At 39.5% G+C, this 13,114-nt stretch overlaps 1 protein-coding gene across 5 annotated transcripts in view; it reads left to right on the forward strand.

The window, feature by feature from the left end:
- Nucleotides 1-13,114, forward strand: part of MAPK6 (mitogen-activated protein kinase 6) — a 34,373-nt gene that overhangs the window by 842 nt on the left and 20,417 nt on the right. The window contains exon 1 of one of the 5 annotated variants that reach the window (XM_082618347.1): nucleotides 7-155. The exons of the other annotated variants lie outside the window; for them this stretch is intronic. The gene's annotated coding sequence lies outside the window, so the exon portion shown is untranslated. Of the gene's footprint in view, nucleotides 1-6; nucleotides 156-13,114 lie in introns of those variants that run through there. 5 annotated transcript variants of the gene reach the window in all.

Raw genomic sequence — 13,114 nt, forward strand, 5'->3', positions numbered from 1 at the left:
TAATTTCTTTCTCCTCTACTACACCCTTGCCTGAGCTGCGTTCGGAACGTAGAGCGGTGGTGGTCCATGAAGGTCCCCAAATGAAAACTTGTTTTGTCAGTTCACTGAAAAGGGGCCTCCTCGCTCCGCTGTGCATTTTTCCCTGACTTGGTGAGGTGCGTTGAAAAGTAAGGGCGTTTTGGCCGCCTTTTGTTCCTTGGCTTAGTAAGACTGGTTCAGGTGTTATGTGGGAGCGCCCCGAAGCAGGATATTTTTGATTCCTTTCCTGTTTTACTTTTTCCCTTTGCTCGCTCATTGGAAAAGGTCCAGTAAAGGGAAACTGGTGAGGTGGAATTAGAAGCCTACTGCATTTGCAGCAAAATTCATGTTCTTTCCTTCAATGCTAAAAATGCTCCCCAAAGTCAGTCTGAGTGTTAACTTTTTTACAGGTACAAGATGGTTTGTCAAGGGAAACAAAAATTAACCGGGGACAAAATGGAGCGAAAACAGCTTCAGAGTAGTTTTCTGATTGTTGATTGTTTGATTTGTCTAGCCATGTCATTTTTTAAAGTTCTGATTGGACACATTCTCTCTAACGTTGGGAAATTGAGATGGTCTGACTAGAAGAATGAGTAGTCTGAGCTAGAAGAATTAAGGGACCAAACAGGACTGGGCCCTGAAAGGGAACTGCCTCTAGAGTTTCTTCTTAGCAATGTCAGATATTTATGTTTGAAATATAATTTATAATTGGGTGGCAGAGACTTTACACTTCTTTAACAGGTAGTTGTTCAAATATGTTTACAAAGGGCTTGCTATGTGCCAAGGAGCGTGGAGTCCTTTTACATATATGTGTTACATCACTTAATAAGAATTGCCTTGTGAAACTTGGTAAAATTGCTTATTGGTGTCCTAAATTCAGTAATTGCAGTCATCTAGGAAATATGCCACATTTGAGCAGGATACGTTTTAATCACCTAAGTATTACTGTTGAGAAAAAAAACTCTGGGAAATGGAGAATTATTTAGAAAAACCATTATATATCACCATATTTTGCAGTTCACTTATTTGCAAAAGAGGATTAAAAGTGTTTGCTACTTTCTGTGATTAAGAAAGAATCCAGAGAAGATTGAAGATCAGTTAATTTTGCAGTAGGAAAAGCACATGTTCTAATGACAAATGTTAGTACTAAAAGTGTTGCAGCATTTTGCATAAGTTCATTTAAGCATCGTGAGAATTCATAACTGACAAAATAGGAAGGTTTGCTGACTCAGGGTACATTGCTGAAGGGGATGGGGTCGGGTAGGAGGAAGCTTAGAAGTGCTGCAAGTTTTGAGTTGGGTGATGACTCATCCTGCCCACGGACTGCTACGTGGCCTTTTTTTTACACACTGTATTTTTTTAAATGATAGGCTAAAATGCTCCTGTACACATTATAATTGTCTCTCTCATAGAAGAGCCACAGTTTCTGTAAAAAAGTAATGGCTTCTTAAATTGCATTCTAAAAGGATATCATATATCCTGCAGGTGGAATTTTGTAGTATTTGTTGAGAGGAGAGGTAAAATTAATTGCTGGTCAGTTGCTGCGATTAAATATTTGATACTAGCAGTTCCTTGGTTATTATTGAGAGAGATTTCTTATGGATTATTTACAAAGGACAGATAGTACTTTTATGGTGTGGATAGAAATTAACCTTTTGTTTTCATTGGTAATGTAAAAGTTATCTTTATAATATCTAGGAATTACTGTAGTTTAAATAAGTGTTGTAAAAGCACAGCAGTGTTTAATCAGGTAAAGCTCTTTTTTTTTTTTTTTTTGTGGTACGTGGGCCTCTCACCGTTGTGGCCTCTCCCGTTGCGGAGCACAGGCTCTGGATGCCCAGGCCCAGCAGCCATGGCTCACGGGCCCAGCCACTCCATGGCACGTGGGATCTTCCCAGACCGGGGCACGAACCCGTGTTCCCTGCATCGGCAGGCGGACTCTCAACCACTGCGCCACCAGGGAAGCCCCCAGATAAAGCTCTTAATATGAACATTTCACTCTGATGGAATTATATTTAGTGCTTTCTCCTGATCTACGTGAATTTGCTGTTTTAATAAAGACAACTTAGAACAGGTATTGTTATAGGCACTATTTTTTCATCAGTCTTTTTCTAAGATAAGCTGAATGTACAGCTCCAAATTTAGGACTTACATTGAAATTTGGTAATAAAATATTTTGACCATTGTAGAAAGCCGTTGTTTAGCAGGTTGGCTTAAAGTAAGATTGAGGTAAGAAAGAAGATTGAGATAGCAGTTTGTTTTAAAAGTGAGAAAAAACTCCCCACTCCCAGGTTTTTCTTTGTATATATGATTTATCTTCTCAGTGATGTATTTGAAGGGTTTTGTGGGCAGTAAAGTGTATTAATGAGAATCAAATCTTTGGAGAGATTTTGGAAGAACGTTGTATGATTTATATAGGGGAACTTTAGTAAAGTTTAATTCAAACTTTAAACTATTTCCTACTAAAGGAAATCTAAAAATACAAATTTAAAAGTATTATAGATTTTCAAAGCATCTTGTCATTTAGAGGTTGAACATGTATTTCCAGTGTGTGTGTTTTGAGAATATAGGTAATTACCTGTCATGCTTCATTCAGAATTTATAAACAAACTGGTGTGTTAGCCTATCTCCTTTCTATGAGGTATTGCCTTCTGAAACTATGAGCCTCACCACTGCTATCCAGTTCCTTGTTTGCATTGCCTACTCTAGGGCCCGTGTTAAAATAGAAGATGCCTCAAAAGTAAATTCTTTGTAGCATTGTTGGCTTCCCACTGTGAGCTCCTTCAGCCTGTTTTTTGGGCTGTTACATTACTCCACTGCCTGCTAGGGGTATGGGGATTTTGGTCGGTTTTATTGCTCAGAGCCCTGACTGAGACTTTATAAAAACAATAATGTAATTGTAGTTACTTTTTTTTCCTGGGAGTTGCTTGTCATGTGGAGGTGATGCATTTAGAAAGGTTTGTCTTATATACATGTCAGCCTTTTAAATCCATTTCTGAAAAGTAGTACCGAGACTGATTGTCTGTAGCAAATCACATTTTCCCATTGATACTCATGTAAATTTGTTATTTTTTTATGGGGAAAAAATGGTATCACAAAAATTGTTTGTTAGAATCCTAGCATTTACTTCAGGGAAGAGACTGCCTCTTCAAGAGTATGAGAAATCTGTGTGCATTTAATTCTATACAACCATAAAACTATAAAATGTTAGTTTTTACGGAGGGGTCATGGGTATTATCTTCCCCCAGGTACATCATTTGACAGCTAAAGAAACTGAGGCCCAGAGAAATCTAAGACCTTGTTACTCACAGGGTGATTTCTGGACAAGCAGTATTAGCAGCACCTGGGAATTTGTTGGACGTGCAGAATCTCGACCCCATCTCAAGACTTACTGTGTTAGAACCTGCAGTTTAACTAGATTCTCAGGTGATTCAAATGCACATTCATTTCTGGAAGCACTGCTAAGTGACCATACATAAGTTGCTCAGCTGGTTAGTGACTGATTTGGAAAACTCAGGTCTTCTGAGTCGCTCTTTCCATTGGCCCTCCTGAAAAAAAAGTCAAAAGGAAGATTGAGGGTCTAATCACTGTCCAGTAGAACTTTCTGTGATGATAGAAATGTTTTATTCTGTGCTGTCCAATGAGATAACCACTAGCCACATGTGACTGTTGAGCATTTGACAGGTGGCTAGTGCACCTGAGGAACTGAATATTTAATTATATGTAATTTTAATTAATTTATACTTAAATAGCTGCATGAAGTTAGTGGCTACTATATTGGACAGCACAGATTTAGATGATCTTTGCCCACACTAAATTTAAAATAGTCTAAGCTGTAATTTAATAACTGATTAGGCTTTTAACGTATAATTTTCTTCTAACAGAAGATTTTTTTGAAGGAAAAAAATTTAATCTTTCTCCTTGATTCTTGAGAAAAGTATCAGGTACTTATTAAATAGATATGTTATAAAAGCAATTGATAACTTATGAAAAATATGCAATTTATTTTAAAACTATGATATGTATGAATTTATGGCATGGTGAGTGTGATCCTAAGATGTACAGTTTGATAAGTTTTGACAAATGTGTCGAGTTGAGAGTTCATATAACATTAAAATGTAAAATATTTTTATCACCCCTAAAAAAAATAACTGATTAGGCTTAATTTAATAATTTCCCTCTTCATTTACAAATTGGAGAGATGGTAGGTTTCTAACTACCTGCTTTTCTAATATGCCCAGATATTATTTTAGTAGTTATTATAAAACAATGCCAATTTTCTGATTGATACTCCTGTGTTCAGTAATGTAGACACTCAGAGTTGCAAGAATATGCATTTTCCCATTTGTCTCAATAAAGATATTTTCACTTGGATTTAAAAATATTAAAAATAACCTGTTAAGTAAATGTTCCTTAATTATCTTGCAGATAGCATTGAGGGGACAGTTTTGCCTCCGGCCTAGTACCTCCAGGCTTTTTTCCACTTGTTGATAAGCTGCCAGATTGATCTGCCATTTGTTATGTTATTTCCAGGCATAGAAACTTTGAGTGGTTCTTAACCTCCCACCTTATGCAGTGGTAAGATTCTAACCCTAGAGTAAGAGTGGCCTGTGTCCAGATCTTGACATTTACTATATGTGCGATTTCAGTGAACTTGATTTACCTCTCGGAGCAGAAGTGTTCTTATTTGTAAAATGTGACTTACAAGGTGTTGGTTCTGAATAACAGAAGTAGTTCGCTTTAGAAAGTGCCTGTCACTTAATAGATAGTAAATTTGAATTACTGTCCCTTCCCCTTGTGCTTAGCTTTTTATAGCCTTCTGTATTTAGTCTTATGTTTAAGATTCCAACCAAACTTAAGAGGTATTCTGATTTTAAGTCTTGTTGGTTCCCACTGATTACATGGCTTCATGCCTTGCTTCATTCATGTTATATCCCTTGTACATTCCTCCACTTGTACTCTAGATTCCTTCTCTTGACTTCTTAAGGACTCATTTCTTGCCTGCATCGTGAATTTTGCCCTTTTCTATTGGGCCATCTTTATTGGTATCCAAATGTGCTCTAGAGCTGTGCTGTCCAATATAGCCACTAGCCACATGTGGCTATTTAAACAAAAATTAATTTTAAAAAATTCCGTTCCTCAGTCATGCTAGCTACATTTCAGTTGCTTGGTAGCCATGTGTGGCTATTGACTTCTGTATTGGACAGTGCAGATATAGAATAGAAATCTGTTATAAGCCCTCTCCTGATTCCACATTCTTCTCCTCTAGCCACTGCCTCATTTCTCTGATCCTCTTTAAAGCAGATTTTCAAGAACTGTCTGTGTGCTCTCTCCACTTGCATTTGCTCTTCAACTCCAGACTGGTTTCTGTCACCATCTCACCACTGAAAGTACTCTAGTCAAGGTTACCAGTCATATCCATTTACCAATTCTATCTTAAAGGATCTTGCAGCAGCATTCAGTATTATTGACCACAGTTTTCTGCCTATTCGCCTGCTTCTCTTAGTTTATGGGACGCATATTCCTGTTTTCCTCCTACCTCATACTTTGTCATACTTTTTTTTTTTACAGGCTTCTCTCTCCTCTCCTGCCTCTAAGTATTGTCATATCCCAGAGGTTTGTCCTGGACTTTTTTCCCCCCTTCTCTTGATTCTTTCCATAGGAGGTCTCATTCAGTTTAGTTTTTTAAATACTATCTATATGTGAATAATTCTCAAGTGTTTGTTTCTGGTTTAGACTTCTCACCTAAATAGACTTAATATGTCCAAAATAGACCTCTTTCTCCCATATTGTTCTCCAAGTCTTCCCCATCTCAGTAATTGTCACCTAGGAGTTATCCTTAAAACCCATTTTTCCCTTTATCCACCATATCTAATCCATCATCAAGTTTTCTTGGTCTCCAAAATATCATTTGGATTTGTCTCCTGTTTTACATCTTCATTTCTACGAGCCTAATCTCAGTCACCATCATCTCATGTGGCCTACTGAAATAGCTTTTAACTGGTCTCTGCTTTCACTTGACCATCTTCTTCAGTGCATTCTCCTCCTGGTAGCCAGAATCATCTTTTAAAAATGGAGATGAGCCAGGGCTTCCCTGGTGGCGCAGTGGTTGAGAGTCCGCCTGCCGATGCAGGGGACACGGGTTCGTGCCCTGGTCTGGGAAGATCCCACATGCCGCCGAGCGGCTGGGCCCGTGAGCCATGGCCACTGAACCTGCGCGTCCAGAGCCTGTGCTCCGGGAGAGGCCACAACAGTGAGAGGCCCGTGTACCGCAAAAAAAAAAAAAAAAAAAAAATGGAGATGAAACCATGCCAGTTGTCTGCTTAAAATCCTTCAGTAGCTTTCTTAGTTATAAAATTCAGAATCCTGCCTCATGTGTTTGCCATCAGTCCCTGCTTCCTTTGCTCAGGACGCTGTCGCATCTTTTCTTTTCCTCCAGAATACCAAGTTATGTCTTGCTCTAGGTTGTATTTGCTTTTTCCTCTGTTTGGAACACTCTTTTCCCATCTCTTAGCAACACTGGTTCTGTCTTACTATTCAGGCTTCAGTTCCTTAGATGGCCATTTCCAAGCCACCCAGCCATAGCACTTGGCCAAATCTGAAGTTACGTTTACTTGTTAGTCTTGCCTCATTAGAATGTAAAGTCTTTGGAAGCAGAAGAACCTTAACTGTCTTATTCTCCACTGTACCAGGAAACAGTGGCTGACATATGCCAAGTGCTCAGTAAATTTTTGTGCACTGTATAAAATGTTTGCTTGACTCCCTTAAACTTCTAAAGGGAAAAAGTACATTAAAGATTGCATTGTAGTCATTGTAACAGGTGATTCTGAACTGGGTTTATTTAGCTCTCAAGTACATTATTGGTTCAATTGTAAAAACTTAAATGGGATCTGAGTACTAGATAGTAGTACTATGCCAGTGTTAATTTTCTGACTTTGATGATTATATTTTGGTTATGAAGAAGAATGTTCTGTCTATAAGAAATATACCATTAAAGGGTTGGGAGGGAATGTGTAGTGTACTTGTCAGTAAATTACATTATAATTTGAGAGATGGTCATGGGCTTTGATTTGAAACCTGAGGTTCAAATTCTGGCTCTCACTGATATGTGATTTTTAATGCATTATTTAAATTCTTTAAAGATCTTAGGACTCATTTTGCAGTGTTGTTAGGAGGATTTAGTGTAAGAGTAGTATGCTTCACACATACTACGTTCTTAAGCTTGCTATTGTTTATTCAATTCTTTTAAAATTTAACTATTAAAAGAATTCTATTCTCATTTTCATTGCTGTGACTTCCTTTATAATACAAATGTTTTTCATTAATTGCTTTTATAAAAGCTGATAATGTAGGATAAATATGTACCAGATAATGTTATTTATATCGTCAACTTAGAACTTTTGAGCTGTACTCCATAATGTAGTTTTTTAAATTCTCTCTCTTTCTTAAAAAAATTTTTGGCCGCACCACGTGGCATGCAGAATCTTAGTCCCTGACCAGGGATCAAACCGGTTCCCCCTGCGTTGGGAGCGCAGAGTCTTAACCACTGGACTGCCAGGGAAGTCCTTAAATTCTTAAAAACTATATACTTTTTTTTTTTTTTTTTTTTTTTTTTTTTTTTTCTTTTTGCGGTATGCGGGCCTCTCACTGTTGTGGCCTCTCCCGTTGCGGAGCACAGGCTCCGGATGCGCAGGCCCAGCGGCCATGGCTCACGGGCCCAGCCGCTCCGCGGCATATGGGATCCTCCCAGACCGGGGCACGAACCCGTATCCCCTGCATCGGCAGGCGGACTCTCAACCACTGCGCCACCAGGGAGGCCCAAAACTATATACTTTTAAAGTAGAAAGTAGAGCCCCTCAAAATTATTTCAATTAAAATATTTGGGAAAAAATAATAAAATATGTGTATTTATCTTGAGTAACATGGTTAATTTCTATCTTCTTTGGAAGTGTCAGTGAATCTGTGGTATGTATATATGAATGTATGTACATATGTATGTATTTGTGGCCATGCCATGTGGCAAGTGGGATCTTAGTTCCCAGGCCAGGGATTTAACCCATGCCCCCTGCCCAACTGCCAGGGAAGTCCCGAATCTGTGGTATTTAAATGTTAATGTATTAGTTTGTATTATTATTGATGGAAAAGTACACAACTGCTTGGCAAAATGAATCATTACTTAAAATTGTTGATTTACTTAGTTTTCTTTTCCCTTCCCTTTACTCCCCATTGATGGGCATATTAGTAAGTATACATAATGGCCAAAAAGGGAGAAGGTGTTTAAAGATGACCCATGAGCCTTTCATTATTTGTCGCAGTCTGTTTTGAATAATATAAACTACTTCACTAACACTGCAAACCTTACGATTGCATGATTCAGTTTACCCCCTTCTAGCACATTGTGCTCTTATGTTTTACTTCTACATCTGCTATAACCGCTACAGTACATTATTATTTTTGCTCTAAACAATCAATAGTCTCTTAAAAACATTTAAACATGTGTTTTGTTTTTAAGGTTTTTTGCATTTTCCAATTATTTACCCTTTCTGGAGATTTTGTTCCTTTCTGCAGATCTGGGGTTCCATTTGGTGTCATTTTACTTCACTGTAACCAACTTCTTTTAGCATTTCTTGTAGTGAAAGTCTGTTGGAGACAAGTTCTTTTTCCTTTTGTCTCTTTGAAATGTTCTTATTTCATCATTTTTGAAGTATGTTTTCCTAGGTGTAGAATTCTGGGTTGATAGTTTCTTTTGGAACTTGAAAGGTGGTGTTCTGTTGTCTTCTGGCTTTCATTGTTTCTAATGATAAATCAGCCATTGTTTCTATTGTTTTTCCCTAGTATATATTTTTTCTCTTTTCCATAGTTGCTTTTAAGAGTTGTTCTTCCGCCCTTCCCACCCCCCAGTTTTCAACAGTTTATGATGTGCCCAAGTATGGGTTTCTTTGTATTTATCCTGCTTGCTGTTCATTGAGCTTCCAGGTCTGTGAGTTGATGTCTTTTATCAGTTTTGGAAAGTTTTTGTCCATTTTCTCATCACATACTTCTGCCCTGTCAGCTTTCTGAACCTTGGGGCTCTCTACTTTTCAGCCTAGCAGCCAGCTCTTTGGATTGCTTGGACATTTTCTTCGCTTTTCAGTACCACTTCAGGTTTTCTTTATTTAACTCATGTTTTTGCCCATTTTCTTATGAAGAATATCTGCCTTACATTCAGAGTGACTTGGAGGGGTTTATCTCATATTCCTGTTTTGGCCTCCACCTTAAGAGGGCATCTGTCTTGTACACAGTGGAGACCTATGTGCTTCATGAGATTTTCTCTCAGCTTTCCAGCCTTGGCTTCAGACTTGTGCACTTAGTGAGGACCCATGGGGAAGAATTGACAGGTGGGGCTTGTAACTGGGCTTCCTCTGAATTCTAATCTGTTACCTGAATCCACATTCAGCCAGTAAAATTTATTTATAAATTTGGCTGGTTTCTTCTTAGTCCTGTTAGTGGAAAATTTCTTGTTTTCTTGCCACTTTGCCAAGAATGAGAATAGCCATGGTCTCTTGTCTTATGAAGAGCTTGACATTTTCTAGAACTTAATTTATTTAGAGTTCTTTGCATCCTTAACTTTCTGGTGTTTTTTAAACATTTATTTGTTTATTTTTGGCTGCATTGGGTCTTTGTTGCTGTGCACGGGCTTTCTCTAATTGCGGTGAGCGGGGGCTTCTCATTGTGGTGGCTCCTCTTGTGGAGCATGGGCTCTAGGTGCACGGGCTCCAGTAGTTGTGGCTCGTGGGCTCAGTAGTTGTGGCTCAAGGACTCGAGAGCGCAGGCTTAGTAGTTGTGGCGCGCAAGCTTAGTAGTTGTGGCACACAGGCTTAGTTCCCTGCGGCATGTGGGATCTTCCTGGACCAGGGTTCGAACCCGTGTCCCCTGCATTGGCAGGTGGATTCTTAACCACTGCACCACGAGGGAAGTCCCTTGATGTTTAAAAACAAAACAAAACAAAAAAACTACAATTTTATAGCTTATTCAGCTTATCATGGTTTATAGGGTGAGAGTAATGGTGTCTCTTGCAACTTTCTGCATTCTAATCAGGAGTGGAAATCCTGAGCCTTTCACTAAACTTAAAACATTTTGGAGCTGGAAGAGACCATAGAAATCACGTAGTTTAGCTCCATCATTTTCCTTTTTTTTTTTTTTTTTTTTTTTTTTTTTTTTTTTTTTTTGCGGTATGCGGGCCTCTCACTGTTGTGGCCTCTCCCGTTGCGGAGCACAGGCTCCGGACGCGCAGGCCCAGCGGCCACGGCTCACGGGCCCAGCCGCTCCGCGGCATATGGGATCCTCCCAGACCGGGGCACGAACCCGTATCCCCTGCATCAGCAGGCGGACTCTCAACCACTGCGCCACCAGGGAGGCCCCATCATTTTCCTGATGAGGAACTAAGATGTAGAAATCTGAGATGCTTTGATTACAAAGCTAATTTAGCCACAGATCCTGGACTAGACTTCAGATCTCTTCATGTTTCTTTGGTTTTTTTTTTTTTTTAGTATGAGGTTAGTGAAATCAGACAGGAAGTTTTCAGCAGTGCCAAACCATAGTGTGAACCTGAAAGGAAACTTACACTATTTTTTATTTTGCAAGCTTTGTTCAGGTCCGGAGAAAATGAGAAACAAAGGAGGAAAGATATTCCAGAAAAGTTGTATGCCATTCTGAATCATTTTTTAAAAACTGGGGGGGCCTTCCCTGGTCGCACAGTGGTTAAGAATCCGCCTGCCAATGCAGGGGACATGGGTTCAAGCCCTGGTCTGGGAAGATCTCACATGCCGTGGAGCAACTAAGCCTGTGTGCCACAACTACTGAACCCACGTACTATAACTACTGAAGTCCGTGTGCCTAGAACCCATGCTCTGCAACAAGAGAAGCCACCGCAATAAGCCCGCGCACCGCAACCAAGAGTAACCCCCACTTGCCACAACTAGAGAAAGTCCATGCGCAGCAACAAAGAACCAACACAGCCAAAAATAAATTAATAAAATTAAAAAAAAAAGGATATCTCTAAAAAAAAAGAAATGTTGGGGACTCTCTAACCAAGCATGTGGTTGTCTCCATTTGATGAGGGTCCAGAAATGTTTTGTGTGGCCTTGCACAATGTGGTCTTCTTCAGACCCTCACCAGGGTTAGCTCAAAAGTGACAGCTGTTATATTTGATGTATAGTCTGGAAAGCTGTGGTGCTAGATGCCATAGACCCTACTAGGATGGAGTAAATAACAGTAAAATCAGAGTAATGTCAGGGTCTTGCATATCTTCATGATACCTACTTGCTATCATATAGGCTAGTAGGACTTTTTATAGAATCCTACTCATCTGGTTATATAGGATACTATTTCAGTGGCACAGTCCCTCTCCACTACCTCAGCAAAACAAACCAGGAGCTATAACAAAGCTGAAGTGTTTTTGTTTCTTCAGTCTGAGTGGGTTGAAATCAGTTGCTTTCTTCAGATGTTGGCAGACCTACGTGTTCACCATAGGGTGAGGCTCTTGTGGGAATGCATGGAAAGGAAAGTACCATATTTAGGAGTCATCACTGATGTTCCCACTTGGTAGGTCAGAATGTGATCAGATTTTGAAAAACTGAGGGTAGAGCTTGTCTTCTCCAAAACTTTCTACTACCAAGTAGAATATGTTATTTACATTAATTCATTCAGTAGTTTTTAAGGGGCTTACTAAGTAGGAGGAGCTATGATCAGAAAATGTGAGTAAAGCTACTTAGTCCCAAACCTTTTATTTTAAAATAGAGCTACAACAAAGGGGAAGGGAGTGGTGCCCTAGAAAATGAAGATTATAGGATTTGAAGATTACATATTAGATGAGATTGGGGGTAGATGGCCAAAGACAAAGGAAGGAGAATGCTATTAGAAAAGAGAAGAGAGAAAGAAGGCCTAGTGGGACAGGGAGGAATGTACTACAGTGGAGTCTGTTGATACTGTGATGCTCTAGGAGTGAATATGTGCTCCATGAGGTTTGTTTTGTTTTGTTTTGTTTTACTATTTTGACCCCTTATGTATCTTAATGCCTAAAAGAATGCCTGGCATTTAGTAAGCACTCAAGGTTTTGTTGAATAAAAATGTAGTGGGGCCTCCCTGGTGGCGCAGTGGTTGAGAGTCCGCCTGCCAATGCAGGGGACGCGGGTTCGTGCCCCGGTCCGGGAAGATCCCACGTGCCGCGGAGTGGCTGGGCCCGTGAGCCATGGCTGCTGAGCCTGCACGTCCGGAACCTGTGCTCCGTAACGGGAGAGGGCACAACAGTGCCCGCGTACCGCAAAAACAAAACAAAACAAAACAGTAGTGGATGGATGGAAGAATTGAAGCTCTTTTAGTGAAAGCTGTTCAAAACAATCTAGGTTCTCTCTGCTTCTGGGCCATGTTGGGATTGCATTTCCCTACTGCCCTGAAGTAGGTGGGACAGTGTGACCTGCTTTGGTCAATAAAATGTGAGTAGAAGTGAAGTATATCATTTTTGGACGAAGGTTTAGGCACCAGTGAGATATTCCTTCTTCTTTCCCTCTGGCACATTGAGTGGCAATGATAGAGATGGTAGCTACTTCAAGAGTTTATATAACAGCTATGTTGGTCTTGTTGCATGAGCAGGACTTAAAAGTTTAAGTCACTTGAGATTTTAGGGTTATTAGTTACTGTAACACTGCATAACCTATCTTGACTACTACAGAAATTTATATTCATTTTTGTTTGGTTGGAATCCTCAGATTTCCAAAGGTACTTGAAGAAGGAGGCTGCCTACTTGTCTCCTACTTACATATTTGCCTCAAGTGTTTCCTTACCATTAGTTAGGAGAGAGTCTTAGAAATGAGGGCTTAGGCAGGAAGAGGATAGGAGAGGGATGAAGGTTATTACAGTAATTTAAAATTTTCCAGCCATAAATTTGTAGAAGGGATCATGTTTGTTTAATGTTAGGTTTATAGTAATTTCAATCACATTTCCACCATTCTGGGCATCCCACCATAATAAGTGGGAGCAAAAACTAATGAAGTAAAAGACTTGTATGGTGCTTTCATAAATTGTAAACTTTTAGAATTGGAAGGGTCTTTAGAGATTC

Source organism: Mesoplodon mirus (genome assembly GCF_964341445.2).
Source record: "Mesoplodon mirus genome assembly, chromosome: 4".
NCBI lineage: Eukaryota > Metazoa > Chordata > Mammalia > Artiodactyla > Ziphiidae > Mesoplodon > Mesoplodon mirus.